Below are 27156 nucleotides of genomic sequence, written 5' to 3' on the forward strand. Positions count from 1 at the left end.
ACTTTTCTCGGTTGTATGCGACGTCGCTGGGTGGCAATCCCACTTTCCCTGCAGACAGCTGCTCGGGAAGCACGGACGTCATCGGACGTCCGCCCCCAACAAATGCAACTAACAAAATGAGAACAACAACTAAAAAAGTGGTAGGTTGTTCGCCTACCACGCGGGCGGCCCGGCTTCGATTCCCGGCCGATGCATCGTTTTGCTGTTGTCGCTATAGTGCTGCCGCGCCGATTGCTCGCTTGAGGTGCGTCAGCCTCAGGAATGTATAGCAGGATTCGCTGTGAGAAGAACCAAACATGCAGCACGCAAGAGACCCTACTTGGACGGTCGCGTGCTGTTACTGAACTCCAGCGTCGGCCTGGCCCTACAGGCCGCTGTGTTCAGGTGCCGCAAGGGCGATGTACTGTAACCTCAGGCAGTGCTGCTTTCCGTCGTTAAAAAAGCTGCGGCAGCAGTTTAATCTAGCAAGTCGGGAAAGCACGCGTAGCGACACAACAGATTCCTGAGAAAGCGCAAACTGTCTATCTCTAATATGTGAGACTTACCAAGTTTCCTGGGATGATGGTTGCAACGAGCCTCGGTAGCGCAGTAGGTAGCGCGTAAGTCTCATAATCTTAAGGTCGTGAGTTCGATCCTCACCCGGGGCATTTAATTTGCTGTACATCACGGCTGAATTACCGGCGTTGCTATTGCTAGCGAACGAACTTAATTGTCGTTTGTTATCCACAAGGAGTCCACGCCTCAGCGTCACAATGTTTACTTCCAATTATGGCAAGGTACAACTTTGATCATTCTGCTCCCCTGTTATGAGTGAAATATGATGCAAACAGCAATGAATAGACAGTTTCGAGCTGTGCGCCATGCCAGTCTGCACGCGCAAAAATGCTCGCAAACAGAGAACAACACTGAGTCCGGATTCAGCAGGAAATGCGAGAGGAGAGGGAGTAAATCTCACGTTTCTCGAGCCAGTCCGGTGTGGTCTAGTGGCTAGGATACCTGGCTTTCACCCAGGAGGCCCGGGTTCGATTCCCGGTACCGGAAGGGAAGTTTTTGCGCACACGACCCTCCATGTTTTGGCCTTCCAACCTTCGTTTGTCGCCCTCCTTCCGGAGCTTCAACCGAACGTAATCGGGGGAAGCAGGCACAGGATGCAATTACTGTCAGCACCGGGATAAAGGGAGAAGAGGCACTGGTCCGCTGTTGGGGTGCTACCAGCGTCAGTGGGAAGTCGGTGAAGTCGCCAGTTGCGCCAGAAGCCAGCAATTACCGTAGTACGGCTACACACGCGTTGCAGTTATTCACATTGCTTGCAGTCGCTCCATGCACAACATGCGTGAGCCCGGATAGCTCAGTCGGTAGAGCATTAGGCTTTTTAACCTAAGGGTCCAGGGTTCGAATCCCTGTTCGGGCGAAGATTTTAACGCTTCCGTAATGGCTCGTCTCGTAGCGCTGGCAGCCCTGCCGTAATCAGTGCACCGAGTTCGTTTCCTGTCAACATTCTGCGCAGACCGGTTGCATTTTTCACGATTCGAGGGAAGCTTTAGCTACGAGCAGTCGTGGCCGAGTGGTTAAGGCGTCTGACTAGAAATCAGATTCCCTCTGGGAGCGTAGGTTCGAGTCCTACCGACTGCGTCTGTTTTTTTATTTTTTGTTTCAGAAGAGAGAGCAGAAAATTTCGCAGTTTGCCTGTCGTTTTGGTACCTCGCTACACCTCACCTCTCACAGTCGTTTATAGCGCCTGTCCTTTTGATAAGGGCGAATTCCAAGCGTCAGCTTTCGCGTCAGCCGAGCAAAGTCGGGACAAGTCGGGACATACTACAGGATGGCCTGCGTGGAGCGACGACGGAAAGAAAACGTTAATTCAACAGCACGTGGCTCACATACTCATACGCATAGATTTGCGCCCGTTGCGGTGGCCAGGAATCGAACGCGGCTCAACTGCTCGGAAGGCAACTATGCTCACCATTACACCACCACCGCACAGCCGCTGCTCGCAACGCCGCGCTGTGTCGGCTTCCCGCCCGCCGGCAGTGGCCCACGGTGATAGTAGCTGTAGGCGCTTTACGAGGTAGGAGGGTGCATTCGGGCAGCGCCTCCACGCACGCTGCGTCTTTGGGCAAGGCTCGTCGCCGCGGTCGCAACGTTACTCACACAATAGTGACGAGCGGTCGCTTTGAGGCAGTGTAGTGGGGGACTCCGCGTGTGTAGCACTTTTCTCGGTTGTATGCGACGTCGCTGGGTGGCAATCCCACTTTCCCTGCAGACAGCTGCTCGGGAAGCACGGACGTCATCGGACGTCCGCCCCCAACAAATGCAACTAACAAAATGAGAACAACAACTAAAAAAGTGGTAGGTTGTTCGCCTACCACGCGGGCGGCCCGGCTTCGATTCCCGGCCGATGCATCGTTTTGCTGTTGTCGCTATAGTGCTGCCGCGCCGATTGCTCGCTTGAGGTGCGTCAGCCTCAGGAATGTATAGCAGGATTCGCTGTGAGAAGAACCAAACATGCAGCACGCAAGAGACCCTACTTGGACGGTCGCGTGCTGTTACTGAACTCCAGCGTCGGCCTGGCCCTACAGGCCGCTGTGTTCAGGTGCCGCAAGGGCGATGTACTGTAACCTCAGGCAGTGCTGCTTTCCGTCGTTAAAAAAGCTGCGGCAGCAGTTTAATCTAGCAAGTCGGGAAAGCACGCGTAGCGACACAACAGATTCCTGAGAAAGCGCAAACTGTCTATCTCTAATATGTGAGACTTACCAAGTTTCCTGGGATGATGGTTGCAACGAGCCTCGGTAGCGCAGTAGGTAGCGCGTAAGTCTCATAATCTTAAGGTCGTGAGTTCGATCCTCACCCGGGGCATTTAATTTGCTGTACATCACGGCTGAATTACCGGCGTTGCTATTGCTAGCGAACGAACTTAATTGTCGTTTGTTATCCACAAGGAGTCCACGCCTCAGCGTCACAATGTTTACTTCCAATTATGGCAAGGTACAACTTTGATCATTCTGCTCCCCTGTTATGAGTGAAATATGATGCAAACAGCAATGAATAGACAGTTTCGAGCTGTGCGCCATGCCAGTCTGCACGCGCAAAAATGCTCGCAAACAGAGAACAACACTGAGTCCGGATTCAGCAGGAAATGCGAGAGGAGAGGGAGTAAATTTCACGTTTCTCGAGCCAGTCCGGTGTGGTCTAGTGGCTAGGATACCTGGCTTTCACCCAGGAGGCCCGGGTTCGATTCCCGGTACCGGAAGGGAAGTTTTTGCGCACACGACCCTCCATGTTTTGGCCTTCCAACCTTCGTTTGTCGCCCTCCTTCCGGAGCTTCAACCGAACGTAATCGGGGGAAGCAGGCACAGGATGCAATTACTGTCAGCACCGGGATAAAGGGAGAAGAGGCACTGGTCCGCTGTTGGGGTGCTACCAGCGTCAGTGGGAAGTCGGTGAAGTCGCCAGTTGCGCCAGAAGCCAGCAATTACCGTAGTACGGCTACACACGCGTTGCAGTTATTCACATTGCTTGCAGTCGCTCCATGCACAACATGCGTGAGCCCGGATAGCTCAGTCGGTAGAGCATTAGGCTTTTAACCTAAGGGTCCAGGGTTCGAATCCCTGTTCGGGCGAAGATTTTAACGCTTCCGTAATGGCTCGTCTCGTAGCGCTGGCAGCCCTGCCGTAATCAGTGCACCGAGTTCGTTTCCTGTCAACATTCTGCGCAGACCGGTTGCATTTTCCACGATTCGAGGGAAGCTTTAGCTACGAGCAGTCGTGGCCGAGTGGTTAAGGCGTCTGACTAGAAATCAGATTCCCTCTGGGAGCGTAGGTTCGAGTCCTACCGACTGCGTCGGTTTTTTTATTTTTTGTTTCAGATGAGAGAGCAGAAAATTTCGCAGTTTGCCTGTCGTTTTGGTACCTCGCTACACCTCACCTCTCACAGTCGTTTATAGCGCCTGTCCTTTTGATAAGGGCGAATTCCAAGCGTCAGCTTTCGCGTCAGCCGAGCAAAGTCGGGACAAGTCGGGACATACTACAGGATGGCCTGCGTGGAGCGACGACGGAAAGAAAACGTTAATTCAACAGCACGTGGCTCACATACTCATACGCATAGATTTGCGCCCGTTGCGGTGGCCAGGAATCGAACGCGGCTCAACTGCTCGGAAGGCAACTATGCTCACCATTACACCACCACCGCACAGCCGCTGCTCGCAACGCCGCGCTGTGTCGGCTTCCCGCCCGCCGGCAGTGGCCCACGGTGATAGTAGCTGTAGGCGCTTTACGAGGTAGGAGGGTGCATTCGGGCAGCGCCTCCACGCACGCTGCGTCTTTGGGCAAGGCTCGTCGCCGCGGTCGCAACGTTACTCACACAATAGTGACGAGCGGTCGCTTTGAGGCAGTGTAGTGGGGGACTCCGCGTGTGTAGCACTTTTCTCGGTTGTATGCGACGTCGCTGGGTGGCAATCCCACTTTCCCTGCAGACAGCTGCTCGGGAAGCACGGACGTCATCGGACGTCCGCCCCCAACAAATGCAACTAACAAAATGAGAACAACAACTAAAAAAGTGGTAGGTTGTTCGCCTACCACGCGGGCGGCCCGGCTTCGATTCCCGGCCGATGCATCGTTTTGCTGTTGTCGCTATAGTGCTGCCGCGCCGATTGCTCGCTTGAGGTGCGTCAGCCTCAGGAATGTATAGCAGGATTCGCTGTGAGAAGAACCAAACATGCAGCACGCAAGAGACCCTACTTGGACGGTCGCGTGCTGTTACTGAACTCCAGCGTCGGCCTGGCCCTACAGGCCGCTGTGTTCAGGTGCCGCAAGGGCGATGTACTGTAACCTCAGGCAGTGCTGCTTTCCGTCGTTAAAAAAGCTGCGGCAGCAGTTTAATCTAGCAAGTCGGGAAAGCACGCGTAGCGACACAACAGATTCCTGAGAAAGCGCAAACTGTCTATCTCTAATATGTGAGACTTACCAAGTTTCCTGGGATGATGGTTGCAACGAGCCTCGGTAGCGCAGTAGGTAGCGCCTAAGTCTCATAATCTTAAGGTCGTGAGTTCGATCCTCACCCGGGGCATTTAATTTGCTGTACATCACGGCTGAATTACCGGCGTTGCTATTGCTAGCGAACGAACTTAATTGTCGTTTGTTATCCACAAGGAGTCCACGCCTCAGCGTCACAATGTTTACTTCCAATTATGGCAAGGTACAACTTTGATCATTCTGCTCCCCTGTTATGAGTGAAATATGATGCAAACAGCAATGAATAGACAGTTTCGAGCTGTGCGCCATGCCAGTCTGCACGCGCAAAAATGCTCGCAAACAGAGAACAACACTGAGTCCGGATTCAGCAGGAAATGCGAGAGGAGAGGGAGTAAATCTCACGTTTCTCGAGCCAGTCCGGTGTGGTCTAGTGGCTAGGATACCTGGCTTTCACCCAGGAGGCCCGGGTTCGATTCCCGGTACCGGAAGGGAAGTTTTTGCGCACACGACCCTCCATGTTTTGGCCTTCCAACCTTCGTTTGTCGCCCTCCTTCCGGAGCTTCAACCGAACGTAATCGGGGGAAGCAGGCACAGGATGCAATTACTGTCAGCACCGGGATAAAGGGAGAAGAGGCACTGGTCCGCTGTTGGGGTGCTACCAGCGTCAGTGGGAAGTCGGTGAAGTCGCCAGTTGCGCCAGAAGCCAGCAATTACCGTAGTACGGCTACACACGCGTTGCAGTTATTCACATTGCTTGCAGTCGCTCCATGCACAACATGCGTGAGCCCGGATAGCTCAGTCGGTAGAGCATTAGGCTTTTAACCTAAGGGTCCAGGGTTCGAATCCCTGTTCGGGCGAAGATTTTAACGCTTCCGTAATGGCTCGTCTCGTAGCGCTGGCAGCCCTGCCGTAATCAGTGCACCGAGTTCGTTTCCTGTCAACATTCTGCGCAGACCGGTTGCATTTTCCACGATTCGAGGGAAGCTTTAGCTACGAGCAGTCGTGGCCGAGTGGTTAAGGCGTCTGACTAGAAATCAGATTCCCTCTGGGAGCGTAGGTTCGAGTCCTACCGACTGCGTCGGTTTTTTTATTTTTTGTTTCAGATGAGAGAGCAGAAAATTTCGCAGTTTGCCTGTCGTTTTGGTACCTCGCTACACCTCACCTCTCACAGTCGTTTATAGCGCCTGTCCTTTTGATAAGGGCGAATTCCAAGCGTCAGCTTTCGCGTCAGCCGAGCAAAGTCGGGACAAGTCGGGACATACTACAGGATGGCCTGCGTGGAGCGACGACGGAAAGAAAACGTTAATTCAACAGCACGTGGCTCACATACTCATACGCATAGATTTGCGCCCGTTGCGGTGGCCAGGAATCGAACGCGGCTCAACTGCTCGGAAGGCAACTATGCTCACCATTACACCACCACCGCACAGCCGCTGCTCGCAACGCCGCGCTGTGTCGGCTTCCCGCCCGCCGGCAGTGGCCCACGGTGATAGTAGCTGTAGGCGCTTTACGAGGTAGGAGGGTGCATTCGGGCAGCGCCTCCACGCACGCTGCGTCTTTGGGCAAGGCTCGTCGCCGCGGTCGCAACGTTACTCACACAATAGTGACGAGCGGTCGCTTTGAGGCAGTGTAGTGGGGGACTCCGCGTGTGTAGCACTTTTCTCGGTTGTATGCGACGTCGCTGGGTGGCAATCCCACTTTCCCTGCAGACAGCTGCTCGGGAAGCACGGACGTCATCGGACGTCCGCCCCCAACAAATGCAACTAACAAAATGAGAACAACAACTAAAAAAGTGGTAGGTTGTTCGCCTACCACGCGGGCGGCCCGGCTTCGATTCCCGGCCGATGCATCGTTTTGCTGTTGTCGCTATAGTGCTGCCGCGCCGATTGCTCGCTTGAGGTGCGTCAGCCTCAGGAATGTATAGCAGGATTCGCTGTGAGAAGAACCAAACATGCAGCACGCAAGAGACCCTACTTGGACGGTCGCGTGCTGTTACTGAACTCCAGCGTCGGCCTGGCCCTACAGGCCGCTGTGTTCAGGTGCCGCAAGGGCGATGTACTGTAACCTCAGGCAGTGCTGCTTTCCGTCGTTAAAAAAGCTGCGGCAGCAGTTTAATCTAGCAAGTCGGGAAAGCACGCGTAGCGACACAACAGATTCCTGAGAAAGCGCAAACTGTCTATCTCTAATATGTGAGACTTACCAAGTTTCCTGGGATGATGGTTGCAACGAGCCTCGGTAGCGCAGTAGGTAGCGCGTGAGTCTCATAATCTTAAGGTCGTGAGTTCGATCCTCACCCGGGGCATTTAATTTGCTGTACATCACGGCTGAATTACCGGCGTTGCTATTGCTAGCGAACGAACTTAATTGTCGTTTGTTATCCACAAGGAGTCCACGCCTCAGCGTCACAATGTTTACTTCCAATTATGGCAAGGTACAACTTTGATCATTCTGCTCCCCTGTTATGAGTGAAATATGATGCAAACAGCAATGAATAGACAGTTTCGAGCTGTGCGCCATGCCAGTCTGCACGCGCAAAAATGCTCGCAAACAGAGAACAACACTGAGTCCGGATTCAGCAGGAAATGCGAGAGGAGAGGGAGTAAATCTCACGTTTCTCGAGCCAGTCCGGTGTGGTCTAGTGGCTAGGATACCTGGCTTTCACACAGGAGGCCCGGGTTCGATTCCCGGTACCGGAAGGGAAGTTTTTGCGCACACGACCCTCCATGTTTTGGCCTTCCAACCTTCGTTTGTCGCCCTCCTTCCGGAGCTTCAACCGAACGTAATCGGGGGAAGCAGGCACAGGATGCAATTACTGTCAGCACCGGGATAAAGGGAGAAGAGGCACTGGTCCGCTGTTGGGGTGCTACCAGCGTCAGTGGGAAGTCGGTGAAGTCGCCAGTTGCGCCAGAAGCCAGCAATTACCGTAGTACGGCTACACACGCGTTGCAGTTATTCACATTGCTTGCAGTCGCTCCATGCACAACATGCGTGAGCCCGGATAGCTCAGTCGGTAGAGCATTAGGCTTTTAACCTAAGGGTCCAGGGTTCGAATCCCTGTTCGGGCGAAGATTTTAACGCTTCCGTAATGGCTCGTCTCGTAGCGCTGGCAGCCCTGCCGTAATCAGTGCACCGAGTTCGTTTCCTGTCAACATTCTGCGCAGACCGGTTGCATTTTCCACGATTCGAGGGAAGCTTTAGCTACGAGCAGTCGTGGCCGAGTGGTTAAGGCGTCTGACTAGAAATCAGATTCCCTCTGGGAGCGTAGGTTCGAGTCCTACCGACTGCGTCGGTTTTTTTATTTTTTGTTTCAGATGAGAGAGCAGAAAATTTCGCAGTTTGCCTGTCGTTTTGGTACCTCGCTACACCTCACCTCTCACAGTCGTTTATAGCGCCTGTCCTTTTGATAAGGGCGAATTCCAAGCGTCAGCTTTCGCGTCAGCCGAGCAAAGTCGGGACAAGTCGGGACATACTACAGGATGGCCTGCGTGGAGCGACGACGGAAAGAAAACGTTAATTCAACAGCACGTGGCTCACATACTCATACGCATAGATTTGCGCCCGTTGGGGTGGCCAGGAATCGAACGCGGCTCAACTGCTCGGAAGGCAACTATGCTCACCATTACACCACCACCGCACAGCCGCTGCTCGCAACGCCGCGCTGTGTCGGCTTCCCGCCCGCCGGCAGTGGCCCACGGTGATAGTAGCTGTAGGCGCTTTACGAGGTAGGAGGGTGCATTCGGGCAGCGCCTCCACGCACGCTGCGTCTTTGGGCAAGGCTCGTCGCCGCGGTCGCAACGTTACTCACACAATAGTGACGAGCGGTCGCTTTGAGGCAGTGTAGTGGGGGACTCCGCGTGTGTAGCACTTTTCTCGGTTGTATGCGACGTCGCTGGGTGGCAATCCCACTTTCCCTGCAGACAGCTGCTCGGGAAGCACGGACGTCATCGGACGTCCGCCCCCAACAAATGCAACTAACAAAATGAGAACAACAACTAGAAAAGTGGTAGGTTGTTCGCCTACCACGCGGGCGGCCCGGCTTCGATTCCCGGCCGATGCATCGTTTTGCTGTTGTCGCTATAGTGCTGCCGCGCCGATTGCTCGCTTGAGGTGCGTCAGCCTCAGGAATGTATAGCAGGATTCGCTGTGAGAAGAACCAAACATGCAGCACGCAAGAGACCCTACTTGGACGGTCGCGTGCTGTTACTGAACTCCAGCGTCGGCCTGGCCCTACAGGCCGCTGTGTTCAGGTGCCGCAAGGGCGATGTACTGTAACCTCAGGCAGTGCTGCTTTCCGTCGTTAAAAAAGCTGCGGCAGCAGTTTAATCTAGCAAGTCGGGAAAGCACGCGTAGCGACACAACAGATTCCTGAGAAAGCGCAAACTGTCTATCTCTAATATGTGAGACTTACCAAGTTTCCTGGGATGATGGTTGCAACGAGCCTCGGTAGCGCAGTAGGTAGCGCGTAAGTCTCATAATCTTAAGGTCGTGAGTTCGATCCTCACCCGGGGCATTTAATTTGCTGTACATCACGGCTGAATTACCGGCGTTGCTATTGCTAGCGAACGAACTTAATTGTCGTTTGTTATCCACAAGGAGTCCACGCCTCAGCGTCACAATGTTTACTTCCAATTATGGCAAGGTACAACTTTGATCATTCTGCTCCCCTGTTATGAGTGAAATATGATGCAAACAGCAATGAATAGACAGTTTCGAGCTGTGCGCCATGCCAGTCTGCACGCGCAAAAATGCTCGCAAACAGAGAACAACACTGAGTCCGGATTCAGCAGGAAATGCGAGAGGAGAGGGAGTAAATCTCACGTTTGTCGAGCAAGTCCGGTGTGGTCTAGTGGCTAGGATACCTGGCTTTCACCCAGGAGGCCCGGGTTCGATTCCCGGTACCGGAAGGGAAGTTTTTGCGCACACGACCCTCCATGTTTTGGCCTTCCAACCTTCGTTTGTCGCCCTCCTTCCGGAGCTTCAACCGAACGTAATCGGGGGAAGCAGGCACAGGATGCAATTACTGTCAGCACCGGGATAAAGGGAGAAGAGGCACTGGTCCGCTGTTGGGGTGCTACCAGCGTCAGTGGGAAGTCGGTGAAGTCGCCAGTTGCGCCAGAAGCCAGCAATTACCGTAGTACGGCTACACACGCGTTGCAGTTATTCACATTGCTTGCAGTCGCTCCATGCACAACATGCGTGAGCCCGGATAGCTCAGTCGGTAGAGCATTAGGCTTTTTAACCTAAGGGTCCAGGGTTCGAATCCCTGTTCGGGCGAAGATTTTAACGCTTCCGTAATGGCTCGTCTCGTAGCGCTGGCAGCCCTGCCGTAATCAGTGCACCGAGTTCGTTTCCTGTCAACATTCTGCGCAGACCGGTTGCATTTTCCACGATTCGAGGGAAGCTTTAGCTACGAGCAGTCGTGGCCGAGTGGTTAAGGCGTCTGACTAGAAATCAGATTCCCTCTGGGAGCGTAGGTTCGAGTCCTACCGACTGCGTCTGTTTTTTTATTTTTTGTTTCAGAAGAGAGAGCAGAAAATTTCGCAGTTTGCCTGTCGTTTTGGTACCTCGCTACACCTCACCTCTCACAGTCGTTTATAGCGCCTGTCCTTTTGATAAGGGCGAATTCCAAGCGTCAGCTTTCGCGTCAGCCGAGCAAAGTCGGGACAAGTCGGGACATACTACAGGATGGCCTGCGTGGAGCGACGACGGAAAGAAAACGTTAATTCAACAGCACGTGGCTCACATACTCATACGCATAGATTTGCGCCCGTTGGGGTGGCCAGGAATCGAACGCGGCTCAACTGCTCGGAAGGCAACTATGCTCACCATTACACCACCACCGCACAGCCGCTGCTCGCAACGCCGCGCTGTGTCGGCTTCCCGCCCGCCGGCAGTGGCCCACGGTGATAGTAGCTGTAGGCGCTTTACGAGGTAGGAGGGTGCATTCGGGCAGCGCCTCCACGCACGCTGCGTCTTTGGGCAAGGCTCGTCGCCGCGGTCGCAACGTTACTCACACAATAGTGACGAGCGGTCGCTTTGAGGCAGTGTAGTGGGGGACTCCGCGTGTGTAGCACTTTTCTCGGTTGTATGCGACGTCGCTGGGTGGCAATCCCACTTTCCCTGCAGACAGCTGCTCGGGAAGCACGGACGTCATCGGACGTCCGCCCCCAACAAATGCAACTAACAAAATGAGAACAACAACTAAAAAAGTGGTAGGTTGTTCGCCTACCACGCGGGCGGCCCGGCTTCGATTCCCGGCCGATGCATCGTTTTGCTGTTGTCGCTATAGTGCTGCCGCGCCGATTGCTCGCTTGAGGTGCGTCAGCCTCAGGAATGTATAGCAGGATTCGCTGTGAGAAGAACCAAACATGCAGCACGCAAGAGACCCTACTTGGACGGTCGCGTGCTGTTACTGAACTCCAGCGTCGGCCTGGCCCTACAGGCCGCTGTGTTCAGGTGCCGCAAGGGCGATGTACTGTAACCTCAGGCAGTGCTGCTTTCCGTCGTTAAAAAAGCTGCGGCAGCAGTTTAATCTAGCAAGTCGGGAAAGCACGCGTAGCGACACAACAGATTCCTGAGAAAGCGCAAACTGTCTATCTCTAATATGTGAGACTTACCAAGTTTCCTGGGATGATGGTTGCAACGAGCCTCGGTAGCGCAGTAGGTAGCGCGTAAGTCTCATAATCTTAAGGTCGTGAGTTCGATCCTCACCCGGGGCATTTAATTTGCTGTACATCACGGCTGAATTACCGGCGTTGCTATTGCTAGCGAACGAACTTAATTGTCGTTTGTTATCCACAAGGAGTCCACGCCTCAGCGTCACAATGTTTACTTCCAATTATGGCAAGGTACAACTTTGATCATTCTGCTCCCCTGTTATGAGTGAAATATGATGCAAACAGCAATGAATAGACAGTTTCGAGCTGTGCGCCATGCCAGTCTGCACGCGCAAAAATGCTCGCAAACAGAGAACAACACTGAGTCCGGATTCAGCAGGAAATGCGAGAGGAGAGGGAGTAAATCTCACGTTTCTCGAGCAAGTCCGGTGTGGTCTAGTGGCTAGGATACCTGGCTTTCACCCAGGAGGCCCGGGTTCGATTCCCGGTACCGGAAGGGAAGTTTTTGCGCACACGACCCTCCATGTTTTGGCCTTCCAACCTTCGTTTGTCGCCCTCCTTCCGGAGCTTCAACCGAACGTAATCGGGGGAAGCAGGCACAGGATGCAATTACTGTCAGCACCGGGATAAAGGGAGAAGAGGCACTGGTCCGCTGTTGGGGTGCTACCAGCGTCAGTGGGAAGTCGGTGAAGTCGCCAGTTGCGCCAGAAGCCAGCAATTACCGTAGTACGGCTACACACGCGTTGCAGTTATTCACATTGCTTGCAGTCGCTCCATGCACAACATGCGTGAGCCCGGATAGCTCAGTCGGTAGAGCATTAGGCTTTTTAACCTAAGGGTCCAGGGTTCGAATCCCTGTTCGGGCGAAGATTTTAACGCTTCCGTAATGGCTCGTCTCGTAGCGCTGGCAGCCCTGCCGTAATCAGTGCACCGAGTTCGTTTCCTGTCAACATTCTGCGCAGACCGGTTGCATTTTCCACGATTCGAGGGAAGCTTTAGCTACGAGCAGTCGTGGCCGAGTGGTTAAGGCGTCTGACTAGAAATCAGATTCCCTCTGGGAGCGTAGGTTCGAGTCCTACCGACTGCGTCGGTTTTTTTATTTTTTGTTTCAGATGAGAGAGCAGAAAATTTCGCAGTTTGCCTGTCGTTTTGGTACCTCGCTACACCTCACCTCTCACAGTCGTTTATAGCGCCTGTCCTTTTGATAAGGGCGAATTCCAAGCGTCAGCTTTCGCGTCAGCCGAGCAAAGTCGGGACAAGTCGGGACATACTACAGGATGGCCTGCGTGGAGCGACGACGGAAAGAAAACGTTAATTCAACAGCACGTGGCTCACATACTCATACGCATAGATTTGCGCCCGTTGCGGTGGCCAGGAATCGAACGCGGCTCAACTGCTCGGAAGGCAACTATGCTCACCATTACACCACCACCGCACAGCCGCTGCTCGCAACGCCGCGCTGTGTCGGCTTCCCGCCCGCCGGCAGTGGCCCACGGTGATAGTAGCTGTAGGCGCTTTACGAGGTAGGAGGGTGCATTCGGGCAGCGCCTCCACGCACGCTGCGTCTTTGGGCAAGGCTCGTCGCCGCGGTCGCAACGTTACTCACACAATAGTGACGAGCGGTCGCTTTGAGGCAGTGTAGTGGGGGACTCCGCGTGTGTAGCACTTTTCTCGGTTGTATGCGACGTCGCTGGGTGGCAATCCCACTTTCCCTGCAGACAGCTGCTCGGGAAGCACGGACGTCATCGGACGTCCGCCCCCAACAAATGCAACTAACAAAATGAGAACAACAACTAAAAAAGTGGTAGGTTGTTCGCCTACCACGCGGGCGGCCCGGCTTCGATTCCCGGCCGATGCATCGTTTTGCTGTTGTCGCTATAGTGCTGCCGCGCCGATTGCTCGCTTGAGGTGCGTCAGCCTCAGGAATGTATAGCAGGATTCGCTGTGAGAAGAACCAAACATGCAGCACGCAAGAGACCCTACTTGGACGGTCGCGTGCTGTTACTGAACTCCAGCGTCGGCCTGGCCCTACAGGCCGCTGTGTTCAGGTGCCGCAAGGGCGATGTACTGTAACCTCAGGCAGTGCTGCTTTCCGTCGTTAAAAAAGCTGCGGCAGCAGTTTAATCTAGCAAGTCGGGAAAGCACGCGTAGCGACACAACAGATTCCTGAGAAAGCGCAAACTGTCTATCTCTAATATGTGAGACTTACCAAGTTTCCTGGGATGATGGTTGCAACGAGCCTCGGTAGCGCAGTAGGTAGCGCGTAAGTCTCATAATCTTAAGGTCGTGAGTTCGATCCTCACCCGGGGCATTTAATTTGCTGTACATCACGGCTGAATTACCGGCGTTGCTATTGCTAGCGAACGAACTTAATTGTCGTTTGTTATCCACAAGGAGTCCACGCCTCAGCGTCACAATGTTTACTTCCAATTATGGCAAGGTACAACTTTGATCATTCTGCTCCCCTGTTATGAGTGAAATATGATGCAAACAGCAATGAATAGACAGTTTCGAGCTGTGCGCCATGCCAGTCTGCACGCGCAAAAATGCTCGCAAACAGAGAACAACACTGAGTCCGGATTCAGCAGGAAATGCGAGAGGAGAGGGAGTAAATCTCACGTTTCTCGAGCCAGTCCGGTGTGGTCTAGTGGCTAGGATACCTGGCTTTCACCCAGGAGGCCCGGGTTCGATTCCCGGTACCGGAAGGGAAGTTTTTGCGCACACGACCCTCCATGTTTTGGCCTTCCAACCTTCGTTTGTCGCCCTCCTTCCGGAGCTTCAACCGAACGTAATCGGGGGAAGCAGGCACAGGATGCAATTACTGTCAGCACCGGGATAAAGGGAGAAGAGGCACTGGTCCGCTGTTGGGGTGCTACCAGCGTCAGTGGGAAGTCGGTGAAGTCGCCAGTTGCGCCAGAAGCCAGCAATTACCGTAGTACGGCTACACACGCGTTGCAGTTATTCACATTGCTTGCAGTCGCTCCATGCACAACATGCGTGAGCCCGGATAGCTCAGTCGGTAGAGCATTAGGCTTTTAACCTAAGGGTCCAGGGTTCGAATCCCTGTTCGGGCGAAGATTTTAACGCTTCCGTAATGGCTCGTCTCGTAGCGCTGGCAGCCCTGCCGTAATCAGTGCACCGAGTTCGTTTCCTGTCAACATTCTGCGCAGACCGGTTGCATTTTCCACGATTCGAGGGAAGCTTTAGCTACGAGCAGTCGTGGCCGAGTGGTTAAGGCGTCTGACTAGAAATCAGATTCCCTCTGGGAGCGTAGGTTCGAGTCCTACCGACTGCGTCGGTTTTTTTATTTTTTGTTTCAGATGAGAGAGCAGAAAATTTCGCAGTTTGCCTGTCGTTTTGGTACCTCGCTACACCTCACCTCTCACAGTCGTTTATAGCGCCTGTCCTTTTGATAAGGGCGAATTCCAAGCGTCAGCTTTCGCGTCAGCCGAGCAAAGTCGGGACAAGTCGGGACATACTACAGGATGGCCTGCGTGGAGCGACGACGGAAAGAAAACGTTAATTCAACAGCACGTGGCTCACATACTCATACGCATAGATTTGCGCCCGTTGCGGTGGCCAGGAATCGAACGCGGCTCAACTGCTCGGAAGGCAACTATGCTCACCATTACACCACCACCGCACAGCCGCTGCTCGCAACGCCGCGCTGTGTCGGCTTCCCGCCCGCCGGCAGTGGCCCACGGTGATAGTAGCTGTAGGCGCTTTACGAGGTAGGAGGGTGCATTCGGGCAGCGCCTCCACGCACGCTGCGTCTTTGGGCAAGGCTCGTCGCCGCGGTCGCAACGTTACTCACACAATAGTGACGAGCGGTCGCTTTGAGGCAGTGTAGTGGGGGACTCCGCGTGTGTAGCACTTTTCTCGGTTGTATGCGACGTCGCTGGGTGGCAATCCCACTTTCCCTGCAGACAGCTGCTCGGGAAGCACGGACGTCATCGGACGTCCGCCCCCAACAAATGCAACTAACAAAATGAGAACAACAACTAAAAAAGTGGTAGGTTGTTCGCCTACCACGCGGGCGGCCCGGCTTCGATTCCCGGCCGATGCATCGTTTTGCTGTTGTCGCTATAGTGCTGCCGCGCCGATTGCTCGCTTGAGGTGCGTCAGCCTCAGGAATGTATAGCAGGATTCGCTGTGAGAAGAACCAAACATGCAGCACGCAAGAGACCCTACTTGGACGGTCGCGTGCTGTTACTGAACTCCAGCGTCGGCCTGGCCCTACAGGCCGCTGTGTTCAGGTGCCGCAAGGGCGATGTACTGTAACCTCAGGCAGTGCTGCTTTCCGTCGTTAAAAAAGCTGCGGCAGCAGTTTAATCTAGCAAGTCGGGAAAGCACGCGTAGCGACACAACAGATTCCTGAGAAAGCGCAAACTGTCTATCTCTAATATGTGAGACTTACCAAGTTTCCTGGGATGATGGTTGCAACGAGCCTCGGTAGCGCAGTAGGTAGCGCGTAAGTCTCATAATCTTAAGGTCGTGAGTTCGATCCTTACCCGGGGCATTTAATTTGCTGTACATCACGGCTGAATTACCGGCGTTGCTATTGCTAGCGAACGAACTTAATTGTCGTTTGTTATCCACAAGGAGTCCACGCCTCAGCGTCACAATGTTTACTTCCAATTATGGCAAGGTACAACTTTGATCATTCTGCTCCCCTGTTATGAGTGAAATATGATGCAAACAGCAATGAATAGACAGTTTCGAGCTGTGCGCCATGCCAGTCTGCACGCGCAAAAATGCTCGCAAACAGAGAACAACACTGAGTCCGGATTCAGCAGGAAATGCGAGAGGAGAGGGAGTAAATCTCACGTTTCTCGAGCAAGTCCGGTGTGGTCTAGTGGCTAGGATACCTGGCTTTCACCCAGGAGGCCCGGGTTCGATTCCCGGTACCGGAAGGGAAGTTTTTGCGCACACGACCCTCCATGTTTTGGCCTTCCAACCTTCGTTTGTCGCCCTCCTTCCGGAGCTTCAACCGAACGTAATCGGGGGAAGCAGGCACAGGATGCAATTACTGTCAGCACCGGGATAAAGGGAGAAGAGGCACTGGTCCGCTGTTGGGGTGCTACCAGCGTCAGTGGGAAGTCGGTGAAGTCGCCAGTTGCGCCAGAAGCCAGCAATTACCGTAGTACGGCTACACACGCGTTGCAGTTATTCACATTGCTTGCAGTCGCTCCATGCACAACATGCGTGAGCCCGGATAGCTCAGTCGGTAGAGCATTAGGCTTTTTAACCTAAGGGTCCAGGGTTCGAATCCCTGTTCGGGCGAAGATTTTAACGCTTCCGTAATGGCTCGTCTCGTAGCGCTGGCAGCCCTGCCGTAATCAGTGCACCGAGTTCGTTTCCTGTCAACATTCTGCGCAGACCGGTTGCATTTTCCACGATTCGAGGGAAGCTTTAGCTACGAGCAGTCGTGGCCGAGTGGTTAAGGCGTCTGACTAGAAATCAGATTCCCTCTGGGAGCGTCGGTTCGAGTCCTACCGACTGCGTCGGTTTTTTTATTTTTTGTTTCAGATGAGAGAGCAGAAAATTTCGCAGTTTGCCTGTCGTTTTGGTACCTCGCTACACCTCACCTCTCACAGTCGTTTATAGCGCCTGTCCTTTTGATAAGGGCGAATTCCAAGCGTCAGCTTTCGCGTCAGCCGAGCAAAGTCGGGACAAGTCGGGACATACTACAGGATGGCCTGCGTGGAGCGACGACGGAAAGAAAACGTTAATTCAACAGCACGTGGCTCACATACTCATACGCATAGATTTGCGCCCGTTGGGGTGGCCAGGAATCGAACGCGGCTCAACTGCTCGGAAGGCAACTATGCTCACCATTACACCACCACCGCACAGCCGCTGCTCGCAACGCCGCGCTGTGTCGGCTTCCCGCCCGCCGGCAGTGGCCCACGGTGATAGTAGCTGTAGGCGCTTTACGAGGTAGGAGGGTGCATTCGGGCAGCGCCTCCACGCACGCTGCGTCTTTGGGCAAGGCTCGTCGCCGCGGTCGCAACGTTACTCACACAATAGTGACGAGCGGTCGCTTTGAGGCAGTGTAGTGGGGGACTCCGCGTGTGTAGCACTTTTCTCGGTTGTATGCGACGTCGCTGGGTGGCAATCCCACTTTCCCTGCAGACAGCTGCTCGGGAAGCACGGACGTCATCGGACGTCCGCCCCCAACAAATGCAACTAACAAAATGAGAACAACAACTAAAAAAGTGGTAGGTTGTTCGCCTACCACGCGGGCGGCCCGGCTTCGATTCCCGGCCGATGCATCGTTTTGCTGTTGTCGCTATAGTGCTGCCGCGCCGATTGCTCGCTTGAGGTGCGTCAGCCTCAGGAATGTATAGCAGGATTCGCTGTGAGAAGAACCAAACATGCAGCACGCAAGAGACCCTACTTGGACGGTCGCGTGCTGTTACTGAACTCCAGCGTCGGCCTGGCCCTACAGGCCGCTGTGTTCAGGTGCCGCAAGGGCGATGTACTGTAACCTCAGGCAGTGCTGCTTTCCGTCGTTAAAAAAGCTGCGGCAGCAGTTTAATCTAGCAAGTCGGGAAAGCACGCGTAGCGACACAACAGATTCCTGAGAAAGCGCAAACTGTCTATCTCTAATATGTGAGACTTACCAAGTTTCCTGGGATGATGGTTGCAACGAGCCTCGGTAGCGCAGTAGGTAGCGCGTAAGTCTCATAATCTTAAGGTCGTGAGTTCGATCCTCACCCGGGGCATTTAATTTGCTGTACATCACGGCTGAATTACCGGCGTTGCTATTGCTAGCGAACGAACTTAATTGTCGTTTGTTATCCACAAGGAGTCCACGCCTCAGCGTCACAATGTTTACTTCCAATTATGGCAAGGTACAACTTTGATCATTCTGCTCCCCTGTTATGAGTGAAATATGATGCAAACAGCAATGAATAGACAGTTTCGAGCTGTGCGCCATGCCAGTCTGCACGCGCAAAAATGCTCGCAAACAGAGAACAACACTGAGTCCGGATTCAGCAGGAAATGCGAGAGGAGAGGGAGTAAATCTCACGTTTCTCGAGCAAGTCCGGTGTGGTCTAGTGGCTAGGATACCTGGCTTTCACCCAGGAGGCCCGGGTTCGATTCCCGGTACCGGAAGGGAAGTTTTTGCGCACACGACCCTCCATGTTTTGGCCTTCCAACCTTCGTTTGTCGCCCTCCTTCCGGAGCTTCAACCGAACGTAATCGGGGGAAGCAGGCACAGGATGCAATTACTGTCAGCACCGGGATAAAGGGAGAAGAGGCACTGGTCCGCTGTTGGGGTGCTACCAGCGTCAGTGGGAAGTCGGTGAAGTCGCCAGTTGCGCCAGAAGCCAGCAATTACCGTAGTACGGCTACACACGCGTTGCAGTTATTCACATTGCTTGCAGTCGCTCCATGCACAACATGCGTGAGCCCGGATAGCTCAGTCGGTAGAGCATTAGGCTTTTTAACCTAAGGGTCCAGGGTTCGAATCCCTGTTCGGGCGAAGATTTTAACGCTTCCGTAATGGCTCGTCTCGTAGCGCTGGCAGCCCTGCCGTAATCAGTGCACCGAGTTCGTTTCCTGTCAACATTCTGCGCAGACCGGTTGCATTTTCCACGATTCGAGGGAAGCTTTAGCTACGAGCAGTCGTGGCCGAGTGGTTAAGGCGTCTGACTAGAAATCAGATTCCCTCTGGGAGCGTCGGTTCGAGTCCTACCGACTGCGTCGGTTTTTTTATTTTTTGTTTCAGATGAGAGAGCAGAAAATTTCGCAGTTTGCCTGTCGTTTTGGTACCTCGCTACACCTCACCTCTCACAGTCGTTTATAGCGCCTGTCCTTTTGATAAGGGCGAATTCCAAGCGTCAGCTTTCGCGTCAGCCGAGCAAAGTCGGGACAAGTCGGGACATACTACAGGATGGCCTGCGTGGAGCGACGACGGAAAGAAAACGTTAATTCAACAGCACGTGGCTCACATACTCATACGCATAGATTTGCGCCCGTTGGGGTGGCCAGGAATCGAACGCGGCTCAACTGCTCGGAAGGCAACTATGCTCACCATTACACCACCACCGCACAGCCGCTGCTCGCAACGCCGCGCTGTGTCGGCTTCCCGCCCGCCGGCAGTGGCCCACGGTGATAGTAGCTGTAGGCGCTTTACGAGGTAGGAGGGTGCATTCGGGCAGCGCCTCCACGCACGCTGCGTCTTTGGGCAAGGCTCGTCGCCGCGGTCGCAACGTTACTCACACAATAGTGACGAGCGGTCGCTTTGAGGCAGTGTAGTGGGGGACTCCGCGTGTGTAGCACTTTTCTCGGTTGTATGCGACGTCGCTGGGTGGCAATCCCACTTTCCCTGCAGACAGCTGCTCGGGAAGCACGGACGTCATCGGACGTCCGCCCCCAACAAATGCAACTAACAAAATGAGAACAACAACTAAAAAAGTGGTAGGTTGTTCGCCTACCACGCGGGCGGCCCGGCTTCGATTCCCGGCCGATGCATCGTTTTGCTGTTGTCGCTATAGTGCTGCCGCGCCGATTGCTCGCTTGAGGTGCGTCAGCCTCAGGAATGTATAGCAGGATTCGCTGTGAGAAGAACCAAACATGCAGCACGCAAGAGACCCTACTTGGACGGTCGCGTGCTGTTACTGAACTCCAGCGTCGGCCTGGCCCTACAGGCCGCTGTGTTCAGGTGCCGCAAGGGCGATGTACTGTAACCTCAGGCAGTGCTGCTTTCCGTCGTTAAAAAAGCTGCGGCAGCAGTTTAATCTAGCAAGTCGGGAAAGCACGCGTAGCGACACAACAGATTCCTGAGAAAGCGCAAACTGTCTATCTCTAATATGTGAGACTTACCAAGTTTCCTGGGATAATGGTTGCAACGAGCCTCGGTAGCGCAGTAGGTAGCGCGTAAGTCTCATAATCTTAAGGTCGTGAGTTCGATCCTCACCCGGGGCATTTAATTTGCTGTACATCACGGCTGAATTACCGGCGTTGCTATTGCTAGCGAACGAACTTAATTGTCGTTTGTTATCCACAAGGAGTCCACGCCTCAGCGTCACAATGTTTACTTCCAATTATGGCAAGGTACAACTTTGATCATTCTGCTCCCCTGTTATGAGTGAAATATGATGCAAACAGCAATGAATAGACAGTTTCGAGCTGTGCGCCATGCCAGTCTGCACGCGCAAAAATGCTCGCAAACAGAGAACAACACTGAGTCCGGATTCAGCAGGAAATGCGAGAGGAGAGGGAGTAAATCTCACGTTTCTCGAGCAAGTCCGGTGTGGTCTAGTGGCTAGGATACCTGGCTTTCACCCAGGAGGCCCGGGTTCGATTCCCGGTACCGGAAGGGAAGTTTTTGCGCACACGACCCTCCATGTTTTGGCCTTCCAACCTTCGTTTGTCGCCCTCCTTCCGGAGCTTCAACCGAACGTAATCGGGGGAAGCAGGCACAGGATGCAATTACTGTCAGCACCGGGATAAAGGGAGAAGAGGCACTGGTCCGCTGTTGGGGTGCTACCAGCGTCAGTGGGAAGTCGGTGAAGTCGCCAGTTGCGCCAGAAGCCAGCAATTACCGTAGTACGGCTACACACGCGTTGCAGTTATTCACATTGCTTGCAGTCGCTCCATGCACAACATGCGTGAGCCCGGATAGCTCAGTCGGTAGAGCATTAGGCTTTTAACCTAAGGGTCCAGGGTTCGAATCCCTGTTCGGGCGAAGATTTTAACGCTTCCGTAATGGCTCGTCTCGTAGCGCTGGCAGCCCTGCCGTAATCAGTGCACCGAGTTCGTTTCCTGTCAACATTCTGCGCAGACCGGTTGCATTTTCCACGATTCGAGGGAAGCTTTAGCTACGAGCAGTCGTGGCCGAGTGGTTAAGGCGTCTGACTAGAAATCAGATTCCCTCTGGGAGCGTAGGTTCGAGTCCTACCGACTGCGTCGGTTTTTTTATTTTTTGTTTCAGATGAGAGAGCAGAAAATTTCGCAGTTTGCCTGTCGTTTTGGTACCTCGCTACACCTCACCTCTCACAGTCGTTTATAGCGCCTGTCCTTTTGATAAGGGCGAATTCCAAGCGTCAGCTTTCGCGTCAGCCGAGCAAAGTCGGGACAAGTCGGGACATACTACAGGATGGCCTGCGTGGAGCGACGACGGAAAGAAAACGTTAATTCAACAGCACGTGGCTCACATACTCATACGCATAGATTTGCGCCCGTTGCGGTGGCCAGGAATCGAACGCGGCTCAACTGCTCGGAAGGCAACTATGCTCACCATTACACCACCACCGCACAGCCGCTGCTCGCAACGCCGCGCTGTGTCGGCTTCCCGCCCGCCGGCAGTGGCCCACGGTGATAGTAGCTGTAGGCGCTTTACGAGGTAGGAGGGTGCATTCGGGCAGCGCCTCCACGCACGCTGCGTCTTTGGGCAAGGCTCGTCGCCGCGGTCGCAACGTTACTCACACAATAGTGACGAGCGGTCGCTTTGAGGCAGTGTAGTGGGGGACTCCGCGTGTGTAGCACTTTTCTCGGTTGTATGCGACGTCGCTGGGTGGCAATCCCACTTTCCCTGCAGACAGCTGCTCGGGAAGCACGGACGTCATCGGACGTCCGCCCCCAACAAATGCAACTAACAAAATGAGAACAACAACTAAAAAAGTGGTAGGTTGTTCGCCTACCACGCGGGCGGCCCGGCTTCGATTCCCGGCCGATGCATCGTTTTGCTGTTGTCGCTATAGTGCTGCCGCGCCGATTGCTCGCTTGAGGTGCGTCAGCCTCAGGAATGTATAGCAGGATTCGCTGTGAGAAGAACCAAACATGCAGCACGCAAGAGACCCTACTTGGACGGTCGCGTGCTGTTACTGAACTCCAGCGTCGGCCTGGCCCTACAGGCCGCTGTGTTCAGGTGCCGCAAGGGCGATGTACTGTAACCTCAGGCAGTGCTGCTTTCCGTCGTTAAAAAAGCTGCGGCAGCAGTTTAATCTAGCAAGTCGGGAAAGCACGCGTAGCGACACAACAGATTCCTGAGAAAGCGCAAACTGTCTATCTCTAATATGTGAGACTTACCAAGTTTCCTGGGATGATGGTTGCAACGAGCCTCGGTAGCGCAGTAGGTAGCGCGTAAGTCTCATAATCTTAAGGTCGTGAGTTCGATCCTCACCCGGGGCATTTAATTTGCTGTACATCACGGCTGAATTACCGGCGTTGCTATTGCTAGCGAACGAACTTAATTGTCGTTTGTTATCCACAAGGAGTCCACGCCTCAGCGTCACAATGTTTACTTCCAATTATGGCAAGGTACAACTTTGATCATTCTGCTCCCCTGTTATGAGTGAAATATGATGCAAACAGCAATGAATAGACAGTTTCGAGCTGTGCGCCATGCCAGTCTGCACGCGCAAAAATGCTCGCAAACAGAGAACAACACTGAGTCCGGATTCAGCAGGAAATGCGAGAGGAGAGGGAGTAAATCTCACGTTTCTCGAGCAAGTCCGGTGTGGTCTAGTGGCTAGGATACCTGGCTTTCACCCAGGAGGCCCGGGTTCGATTCCCGGTACCGGAAGGGAAGTTTTTGCGCACACGACCCTCCATGTTTTGGCCTTCCAACCTTCGTTTGTCGCCCTCCTTCCGGAGCTTCAACCGAACGTAATCGGGGGAAGCAGGCACAGGATGCAATTACTGTCAGCACCGGGATAAAGGGAGAAGAGGCACTGGTCCGCTGTTGGGGTGCTACCAGCGTCAGTGGGAAGTCGGTGAAGTCGCCAGTTGCGCCAGAAGCCAGCAATTACCGTAGTACGGCTACACACGCGTTGCAGTTATTCACATTGCTTGCAGTCGCTCCATGCACAACATGCGTGAGCCCGGATAGCTCAGTCGGTAGAGCATTAGGCTTTTAACCTAAGGGTCCAGGGTTCGAATCCCTGTTCGGGCGAAGATTTTAACGCTTCCGTAATGGCTCGTCTCGTAGCGCTGGCAGCCCTGCCGTAATCAGTGCACCGAGTTCGTTTCCTGTCAACATTCTGCGCAGACCGGTTGCATTTTCCACGATTCGAGGGAAGCTTTAGCTACGAGCAGTCGTGGCCGAGTGGTTAAGGCGTCTGACTAGAAATCAGATTCCCTCTGGGAGCGTAGGTTCGAGTCCTACCGACTGCGTCGGTTTTTTTATTTTTTGTTTCAGATGAGAGAGCAGAAAATTTCGCAGTTTGCCTGTCGTTTTGGTACCTCGCTACACCTCACCTCTCACAGTCGTTTATAGCGCCTGTCCTTTTGATAAGGGCGAATTCCAAGCGTCAGCTTTCGCGTCAGCCGAGCAAAGTCGGGACAAGTCGGGACATACTACAGGATGGCCTGCGTGGAGCGACGACGGAAAGAAAACGTTAATTCAACAGCACGTGGCTCACATACTCATACGCATAGATTTGCGCCCGTTGCGGTGGCCAGGAATCGAACGCGGCTCAACTGCTCGGAAGGCAACTATGCTCACCATTACACCACCACCGCACAGCCGCTGCTCGCAACGCCGCGCTGTGTCGGCTTCCCGCCCGCCGGCAGTGGCCCACGGTGATAGTAGCTGTAGGCGCTTTACGAGGTAGGAGGGTGCATTCGGGCAGCGCCTCCACGCACGCTGCGTCTTTGGGCAAGGCTCGTCGCCGCGGTCGCAACGTTACTCACACAATAGTGACGAGCGGTCGCTTTGAGGCAGTGTAGTGGGGGACTCCGCGTGTGTAGCACTTTTCTCGGTTGTATGCGACGTCGCTGGGTGGCAATCCCACTTTCCCTGCAGACAGCTGCTCGGGAAGCACGGACGTCATCGGACGTCCGCCCCCAACAAATGCAACTAACAAAATGAGAACAACAACTAAAAAAGTGGTAGGTTGTTCGCCTACCACGCGGGCGGCCCGGCTTCGATTCCCGGCCGATGCATCGTTTTGCTGTTGTCGCTATAGTGCTGCCGCGCCGATTGCTCGCTTGAGGTGCGTCAGCCTCAGGAATGTATAGCAGGATTCGCTGTGAGAAGAACCAAACATGCAGCACGCAAGAGACCCTACTTGGACGGTCGCGTGCTGTTACTGAACTCCAGCGTCGGCCTGGCCCTACAGGCCGCTGTGTTCAGGTGCCGCAAGGGCGATGTACTGTAACCTCAGGCAGTGCTGCTTTCCGTCGTTAAAAAAGCTGCGGCAGCAGTTTAATCTAGCAAGTCGGGAAAGCACGCGTAGCGACACAACAGATTCCTGAGAAAGCGCAAACTGTCTATCTCTAATATGTGAGACTTACCAAGTTTCCTGGGATGATGGTTGCAACGAGCCTCGGTAGCGCAGTAGGTAGCGCGTAAGTCTCATAATCTTAAGGTCGTGAGTTCGATCCTCACCCGGGGCATTTAATTTGCTGTACATCACGGCTGAATTACCGGCGTTGCTATTGCTAGCGAACGAACTTAATTGTCGTTTGTTATCCACAAGGAGTCCACGCCTCAGCGTCACAATGTTTACTTCCAATTATGGCAAGGTACAACTTTGATCATTCTGCTCCCCTGTTATGAGTGAAATATGATGCAAACAGCAATGAATAGACAGTTTCGAGCTGTGCGCCATGCCAGTCTGCACGCGCAAAAATGCTCGCAAACAGAGAACAACACTGAGTCCGGATTCAGCAGGAAATGCGAGAGGAGAGGGAGTAAATCTCACGTTTCTCGAGCAAGTCCGGTGTGGTCTAGTGGCTAGGATACCTGGCTTTCACCCAGGAGGCCCGGGTTCGATTCCCGGTACCGGAAGGGAAGTTTTTGCGCACACGACCCTCCATGTTTTGGCCTTCCAACCTTCGTTTGTCGCCCTCCTTCCGGAGCTTCAACCGAACGTAATCGGGGGAAGCAGGCACAGGATGCAATTACTGTCAGCACCGGGATAAAGGGAGAAGAGGCACTGGTCCGCTGTTGGGGTGCTACCAGCGTCAGTGGGAAGTCGGTGAAGTCGCCAGTTGCGCCAGAAGCCAGCAATTACCGTAGTACGGCTACACACGCGTTGCAGTTATTCACATTGCTTGCAGTCGCTCCATGCACAACATGCGTGAGCCCGGATAGCTCAGTCGGTAGAGCATTAGGCTTTTAACCTAAGGGTCCAGGGTTCGAATCCCTGTTCGGGCGAAGATTTTAACGCTTCCGTAATGGCTCGTCTCGTAGCGCTGGCAGCCCTGCCGTAATCAGTGCACCGAGTTCGTTTCCTGTCAACATTCTGCGCAGACCGGTTGCATTTTCCACGATTCGAGGGAAGCTTTAGCTACGAGCAGTCGTGGCCGAGTGGTTAAGGCGTCTGACTAGAAATCAGATTCCCTCTGGGAGCGTAGGTTCGAGTCCTACCGACTGCGTCGGTTTTTTTATTTTTTGTTTCAGATGAGAGAGCAGAAAATTTCGCAGTTTGCCTGTCGTTTTGGTACCTCGCTACACCTCACCTCTCACAGTCGTTTATAGCGCCTGTCCTTTTGATAAGGGCGAATTCCAAGCGTCAGCTTTCGCGTCAGCCGAGCAAAGTCGGGACAAGTCGGGACATACTACAGGATGGCCTGCGTGGAGCGACGACGGAAAGAAAACGTTAATTCAACAGCACGTGGCTCACATACTCATACGCATAGATTTGCGCCCGTTGGGGTGGCCAGGAATCGAACGCGGCTCAACTGCTCGGAAGGCAACTATGCTCACCATTACACCACCACCGCACAGCCGCTGCTCGCAACGCCGCGCTGTGTCGGCTTCCCGCCCGCCGGCAGTGGCCCACGGTGATAGTAGCTGTAGGCGCTTTACGAGGTAGGAGGGTGCATTCGGGCAGCGCCTCCACGCACGCTGCGTCTTTGGGCAAGGCTCGTCGCCGCGGTCGCAACGTTACTCACACAATAGTGACGAGCGGTCGCTTTGAGGCAGTGTAGTGGGGGACTCCGCGTGTGTAGCACTTTTCTCGGTTGTATGCGACGTCGCTGGGTGGCAATCCCACTTTCCCTGCAGACAGCTGCTCGGGAAGCACGGACGTCATCGGACGTCCGCCCCCAACAAATGCAACTAACAAAATGAGAACAACAACTAAAAAAGTGGTAGGTTGTTCGCCTACCACGCGGGCGGCCCGGCTTCGATTCCCGGCCGATGCATCGTTTTGCTGTTGTCGCTATAGTGCTGCCGCGCCGATTGCTCGCTTGAGGTGCGTCAGCCTCAGGAATGTATAGCAGGATTCGCTGTGAGAAGAACCAAACATGCAGCACGCAAGAGACCCTACTTGGACGGTCGCGTGCTGTTACTGAACTCCAGCGTCGGCCTGGCCCTACAGGCCGCTGTGTTCAGGTGCCGCAAGGGCGATGTACTGTAACCTCAGGCAGTGCTGCTTTCCGTCGTTAAAAAAGCTGCGGCAGCAGTTTAATCTAGCAAGTCGGGAAAGCACGCGTAGCGACACAACAGATTCCTGAGAAAGCGCAAACTGTCTATCTCTAATATGTGAGACTTACCAAGTTTCCTGGGATGATGGTTGCAACGAGCCTCGGTAGCGCAGTAGGTAGCGCGTAAGTCTCATAATCTTAAGGTCGTGAGTTCGATCCTCACCCGGGGCATTTAATTT

At 54.0% G+C, this 27156-nt stretch overlaps 44 non-coding genes across 44 annotated transcripts; all 44 read left to right on the forward strand.

Annotated features, from left to right (window-relative positions):
• Positions 1-574: 574 nt before the first annotated feature.
• Trnam-cau (transfer RNA methionine (anticodon CAU)) lies at positions 575-647 on the forward strand. The gene has a single exon. It is a non-coding gene; the product is annotated as a tRNA-Met (tRNA).
• Positions 648-969: 322 nt separating this feature from the next.
• On the forward strand, positions 970-1041 carry Trnae-uuc (transfer RNA glutamic acid (anticodon UUC)). The gene has a single exon. It is a non-coding gene; the product is annotated as a tRNA-Glu (tRNA).
• A 509-nt stretch (positions 1042-1550) lies between these two features.
• Positions 1551-1632, forward strand: Trnas-aga (transfer RNA serine (anticodon AGA)). Its single transcript has one exon. It is a non-coding gene; the product is annotated as a tRNA-Ser (tRNA).
• Positions 1633-2783: 1151 nt separating this feature from the next.
• Positions 2784-2856, forward strand: Trnam-cau (transfer RNA methionine (anticodon CAU)). The gene has a single exon. It is a non-coding gene; the product is annotated as a tRNA-Met (tRNA).
• Positions 2857-3178: 322 nt separating this feature from the next.
• Positions 3179-3250, forward strand: Trnae-uuc (transfer RNA glutamic acid (anticodon UUC)). The gene has a single exon. It is a non-coding gene; the product is annotated as a tRNA-Glu (tRNA).
• Positions 3251-3546: 296 nt separating this feature from the next.
• Trnak-uuu (transfer RNA lysine (anticodon UUU)) lies at positions 3547-3619 on the forward strand. Its single transcript has one exon. It is a non-coding gene; the product is annotated as a tRNA-Lys (tRNA).
• A 139-nt stretch (positions 3620-3758) lies between these two features.
• Positions 3759-3840, forward strand: Trnas-aga (transfer RNA serine (anticodon AGA)). Its single transcript has one exon. It is a non-coding gene; the product is annotated as a tRNA-Ser (tRNA).
• Positions 3841-4991: 1151 nt separating this feature from the next.
• Trnam-cau (transfer RNA methionine (anticodon CAU)) lies at positions 4992-5064 on the forward strand. The gene has a single exon. It is a non-coding gene; the product is annotated as a tRNA-Met (tRNA).
• A 322-nt stretch (positions 5065-5386) lies between these two features.
• Positions 5387-5458, forward strand: Trnae-uuc (transfer RNA glutamic acid (anticodon UUC)). The gene has a single exon. It is a non-coding gene; the product is annotated as a tRNA-Glu (tRNA).
• Positions 5459-5754: 296 nt separating this feature from the next.
• Trnak-uuu (transfer RNA lysine (anticodon UUU)) lies at positions 5755-5827 on the forward strand. The gene has a single exon. It is a non-coding gene; the product is annotated as a tRNA-Lys (tRNA).
• Positions 5828-5966: 139 nt separating this feature from the next.
• Positions 5967-6048, forward strand: Trnas-aga (transfer RNA serine (anticodon AGA)). Its single transcript has one exon. It is a non-coding gene; the product is annotated as a tRNA-Ser (tRNA).
• A 1151-nt stretch (positions 6049-7199) lies between these two features.
• Trnam-cau (transfer RNA methionine (anticodon CAU)) lies at positions 7200-7272 on the forward strand. The gene has a single exon. It is a non-coding gene; the product is annotated as a tRNA-Met (tRNA).
• Positions 7273-7594: 322 nt separating this feature from the next.
• Trnae-uuc (transfer RNA glutamic acid (anticodon UUC)) lies at positions 7595-7666 on the forward strand. The gene has a single exon. It is a non-coding gene; the product is annotated as a tRNA-Glu (tRNA).
• A 296-nt stretch (positions 7667-7962) lies between these two features.
• Positions 7963-8035, forward strand: Trnak-uuu (transfer RNA lysine (anticodon UUU)). Its single transcript has one exon. It is a non-coding gene; the product is annotated as a tRNA-Lys (tRNA).
• Positions 8036-8174: 139 nt separating this feature from the next.
• Positions 8175-8256, forward strand: Trnas-aga (transfer RNA serine (anticodon AGA)). Its single transcript has one exon. It is a non-coding gene; the product is annotated as a tRNA-Ser (tRNA).
• A 1151-nt stretch (positions 8257-9407) lies between these two features.
• On the forward strand, positions 9408-9480 carry Trnam-cau (transfer RNA methionine (anticodon CAU)). The gene has a single exon. It is a non-coding gene; the product is annotated as a tRNA-Met (tRNA).
• Positions 9481-9802: 322 nt separating this feature from the next.
• Positions 9803-9874, forward strand: Trnae-uuc (transfer RNA glutamic acid (anticodon UUC)). Its single transcript has one exon. It is a non-coding gene; the product is annotated as a tRNA-Glu (tRNA).
• A 509-nt stretch (positions 9875-10383) lies between these two features.
• Positions 10384-10465, forward strand: Trnas-aga (transfer RNA serine (anticodon AGA)). The gene has a single exon. It is a non-coding gene; the product is annotated as a tRNA-Ser (tRNA).
• A 1151-nt stretch (positions 10466-11616) lies between these two features.
• On the forward strand, positions 11617-11689 carry Trnam-cau (transfer RNA methionine (anticodon CAU)). The gene has a single exon. It is a non-coding gene; the product is annotated as a tRNA-Met (tRNA).
• Positions 11690-12011: 322 nt separating this feature from the next.
• On the forward strand, positions 12012-12083 carry Trnae-uuc (transfer RNA glutamic acid (anticodon UUC)). The gene has a single exon. It is a non-coding gene; the product is annotated as a tRNA-Glu (tRNA).
• Positions 12084-12592: 509 nt separating this feature from the next.
• Trnas-aga (transfer RNA serine (anticodon AGA)) lies at positions 12593-12674 on the forward strand. Its single transcript has one exon. It is a non-coding gene; the product is annotated as a tRNA-Ser (tRNA).
• Positions 12675-13825: 1151 nt separating this feature from the next.
• Trnam-cau (transfer RNA methionine (anticodon CAU)) lies at positions 13826-13898 on the forward strand. Its single transcript has one exon. It is a non-coding gene; the product is annotated as a tRNA-Met (tRNA).
• A 322-nt stretch (positions 13899-14220) lies between these two features.
• Trnae-uuc (transfer RNA glutamic acid (anticodon UUC)) lies at positions 14221-14292 on the forward strand. Its single transcript has one exon. It is a non-coding gene; the product is annotated as a tRNA-Glu (tRNA).
• A 296-nt stretch (positions 14293-14588) lies between these two features.
• Positions 14589-14661, forward strand: Trnak-uuu (transfer RNA lysine (anticodon UUU)). Its single transcript has one exon. It is a non-coding gene; the product is annotated as a tRNA-Lys (tRNA).
• A 139-nt stretch (positions 14662-14800) lies between these two features.
• Positions 14801-14882, forward strand: Trnas-aga (transfer RNA serine (anticodon AGA)). Its single transcript has one exon. It is a non-coding gene; the product is annotated as a tRNA-Ser (tRNA).
• A 1151-nt stretch (positions 14883-16033) lies between these two features.
• Trnam-cau (transfer RNA methionine (anticodon CAU)) lies at positions 16034-16106 on the forward strand. The gene has a single exon. It is a non-coding gene; the product is annotated as a tRNA-Met (tRNA).
• A 322-nt stretch (positions 16107-16428) lies between these two features.
• On the forward strand, positions 16429-16500 carry Trnae-uuc (transfer RNA glutamic acid (anticodon UUC)). The gene has a single exon. It is a non-coding gene; the product is annotated as a tRNA-Glu (tRNA).
• A 509-nt stretch (positions 16501-17009) lies between these two features.
• Positions 17010-17091, forward strand: Trnas-aga (transfer RNA serine (anticodon AGA)). The gene has a single exon. It is a non-coding gene; the product is annotated as a tRNA-Ser (tRNA).
• Positions 17092-18242: 1151 nt separating this feature from the next.
• Trnam-cau (transfer RNA methionine (anticodon CAU)) lies at positions 18243-18315 on the forward strand. The gene has a single exon. It is a non-coding gene; the product is annotated as a tRNA-Met (tRNA).
• Positions 18316-18637: 322 nt separating this feature from the next.
• Positions 18638-18709, forward strand: Trnae-uuc (transfer RNA glutamic acid (anticodon UUC)). The gene has a single exon. It is a non-coding gene; the product is annotated as a tRNA-Glu (tRNA).
• A 509-nt stretch (positions 18710-19218) lies between these two features.
• Positions 19219-19300, forward strand: Trnas-aga (transfer RNA serine (anticodon AGA)). The gene has a single exon. It is a non-coding gene; the product is annotated as a tRNA-Ser (tRNA).
• Positions 19301-20451: 1151 nt separating this feature from the next.
• Trnam-cau (transfer RNA methionine (anticodon CAU)) lies at positions 20452-20524 on the forward strand. The gene has a single exon. It is a non-coding gene; the product is annotated as a tRNA-Met (tRNA).
• Positions 20525-20846: 322 nt separating this feature from the next.
• On the forward strand, positions 20847-20918 carry Trnae-uuc (transfer RNA glutamic acid (anticodon UUC)). Its single transcript has one exon. It is a non-coding gene; the product is annotated as a tRNA-Glu (tRNA).
• Positions 20919-21214: 296 nt separating this feature from the next.
• Positions 21215-21287, forward strand: Trnak-uuu (transfer RNA lysine (anticodon UUU)). The gene has a single exon. It is a non-coding gene; the product is annotated as a tRNA-Lys (tRNA).
• A 139-nt stretch (positions 21288-21426) lies between these two features.
• On the forward strand, positions 21427-21508 carry Trnas-aga (transfer RNA serine (anticodon AGA)). The gene has a single exon. It is a non-coding gene; the product is annotated as a tRNA-Ser (tRNA).
• Positions 21509-22659: 1151 nt separating this feature from the next.
• Trnam-cau (transfer RNA methionine (anticodon CAU)) lies at positions 22660-22732 on the forward strand. Its single transcript has one exon. It is a non-coding gene; the product is annotated as a tRNA-Met (tRNA).
• A 322-nt stretch (positions 22733-23054) lies between these two features.
• On the forward strand, positions 23055-23126 carry Trnae-uuc (transfer RNA glutamic acid (anticodon UUC)). The gene has a single exon. It is a non-coding gene; the product is annotated as a tRNA-Glu (tRNA).
• A 296-nt stretch (positions 23127-23422) lies between these two features.
• Positions 23423-23495, forward strand: Trnak-uuu (transfer RNA lysine (anticodon UUU)). Its single transcript has one exon. It is a non-coding gene; the product is annotated as a tRNA-Lys (tRNA).
• A 139-nt stretch (positions 23496-23634) lies between these two features.
• On the forward strand, positions 23635-23716 carry Trnas-aga (transfer RNA serine (anticodon AGA)). The gene has a single exon. It is a non-coding gene; the product is annotated as a tRNA-Ser (tRNA).
• A 1151-nt stretch (positions 23717-24867) lies between these two features.
• Positions 24868-24940, forward strand: Trnam-cau (transfer RNA methionine (anticodon CAU)). Its single transcript has one exon. It is a non-coding gene; the product is annotated as a tRNA-Met (tRNA).
• A 322-nt stretch (positions 24941-25262) lies between these two features.
• Trnae-uuc (transfer RNA glutamic acid (anticodon UUC)) lies at positions 25263-25334 on the forward strand. Its single transcript has one exon. It is a non-coding gene; the product is annotated as a tRNA-Glu (tRNA).
• A 296-nt stretch (positions 25335-25630) lies between these two features.
• On the forward strand, positions 25631-25703 carry Trnak-uuu (transfer RNA lysine (anticodon UUU)). The gene has a single exon. It is a non-coding gene; the product is annotated as a tRNA-Lys (tRNA).
• A 139-nt stretch (positions 25704-25842) lies between these two features.
• Positions 25843-25924, forward strand: Trnas-aga (transfer RNA serine (anticodon AGA)). The gene has a single exon. It is a non-coding gene; the product is annotated as a tRNA-Ser (tRNA).
• Positions 25925-27075: 1151 nt separating this feature from the next.
• On the forward strand, positions 27076-27148 carry Trnam-cau (transfer RNA methionine (anticodon CAU)). Its single transcript has one exon. It is a non-coding gene; the product is annotated as a tRNA-Met (tRNA).
• The last annotated feature ends 8 nt before the right edge of the window (positions 27149-27156 follow it).

The sequence above is a fragment of the Schistocerca cancellata genome, unplaced genomic scaffold, assembly GCF_023864275.1.
Source record: "Schistocerca cancellata isolate TAMUIC-IGC-003103 unplaced genomic scaffold, iqSchCanc2.1 HiC_scaffold_410, whole genome shotgun sequence".
Classification (NCBI taxonomy): domain Eukaryota; kingdom Metazoa; phylum Arthropoda; class Insecta; order Orthoptera; family Acrididae; genus Schistocerca; species Schistocerca cancellata.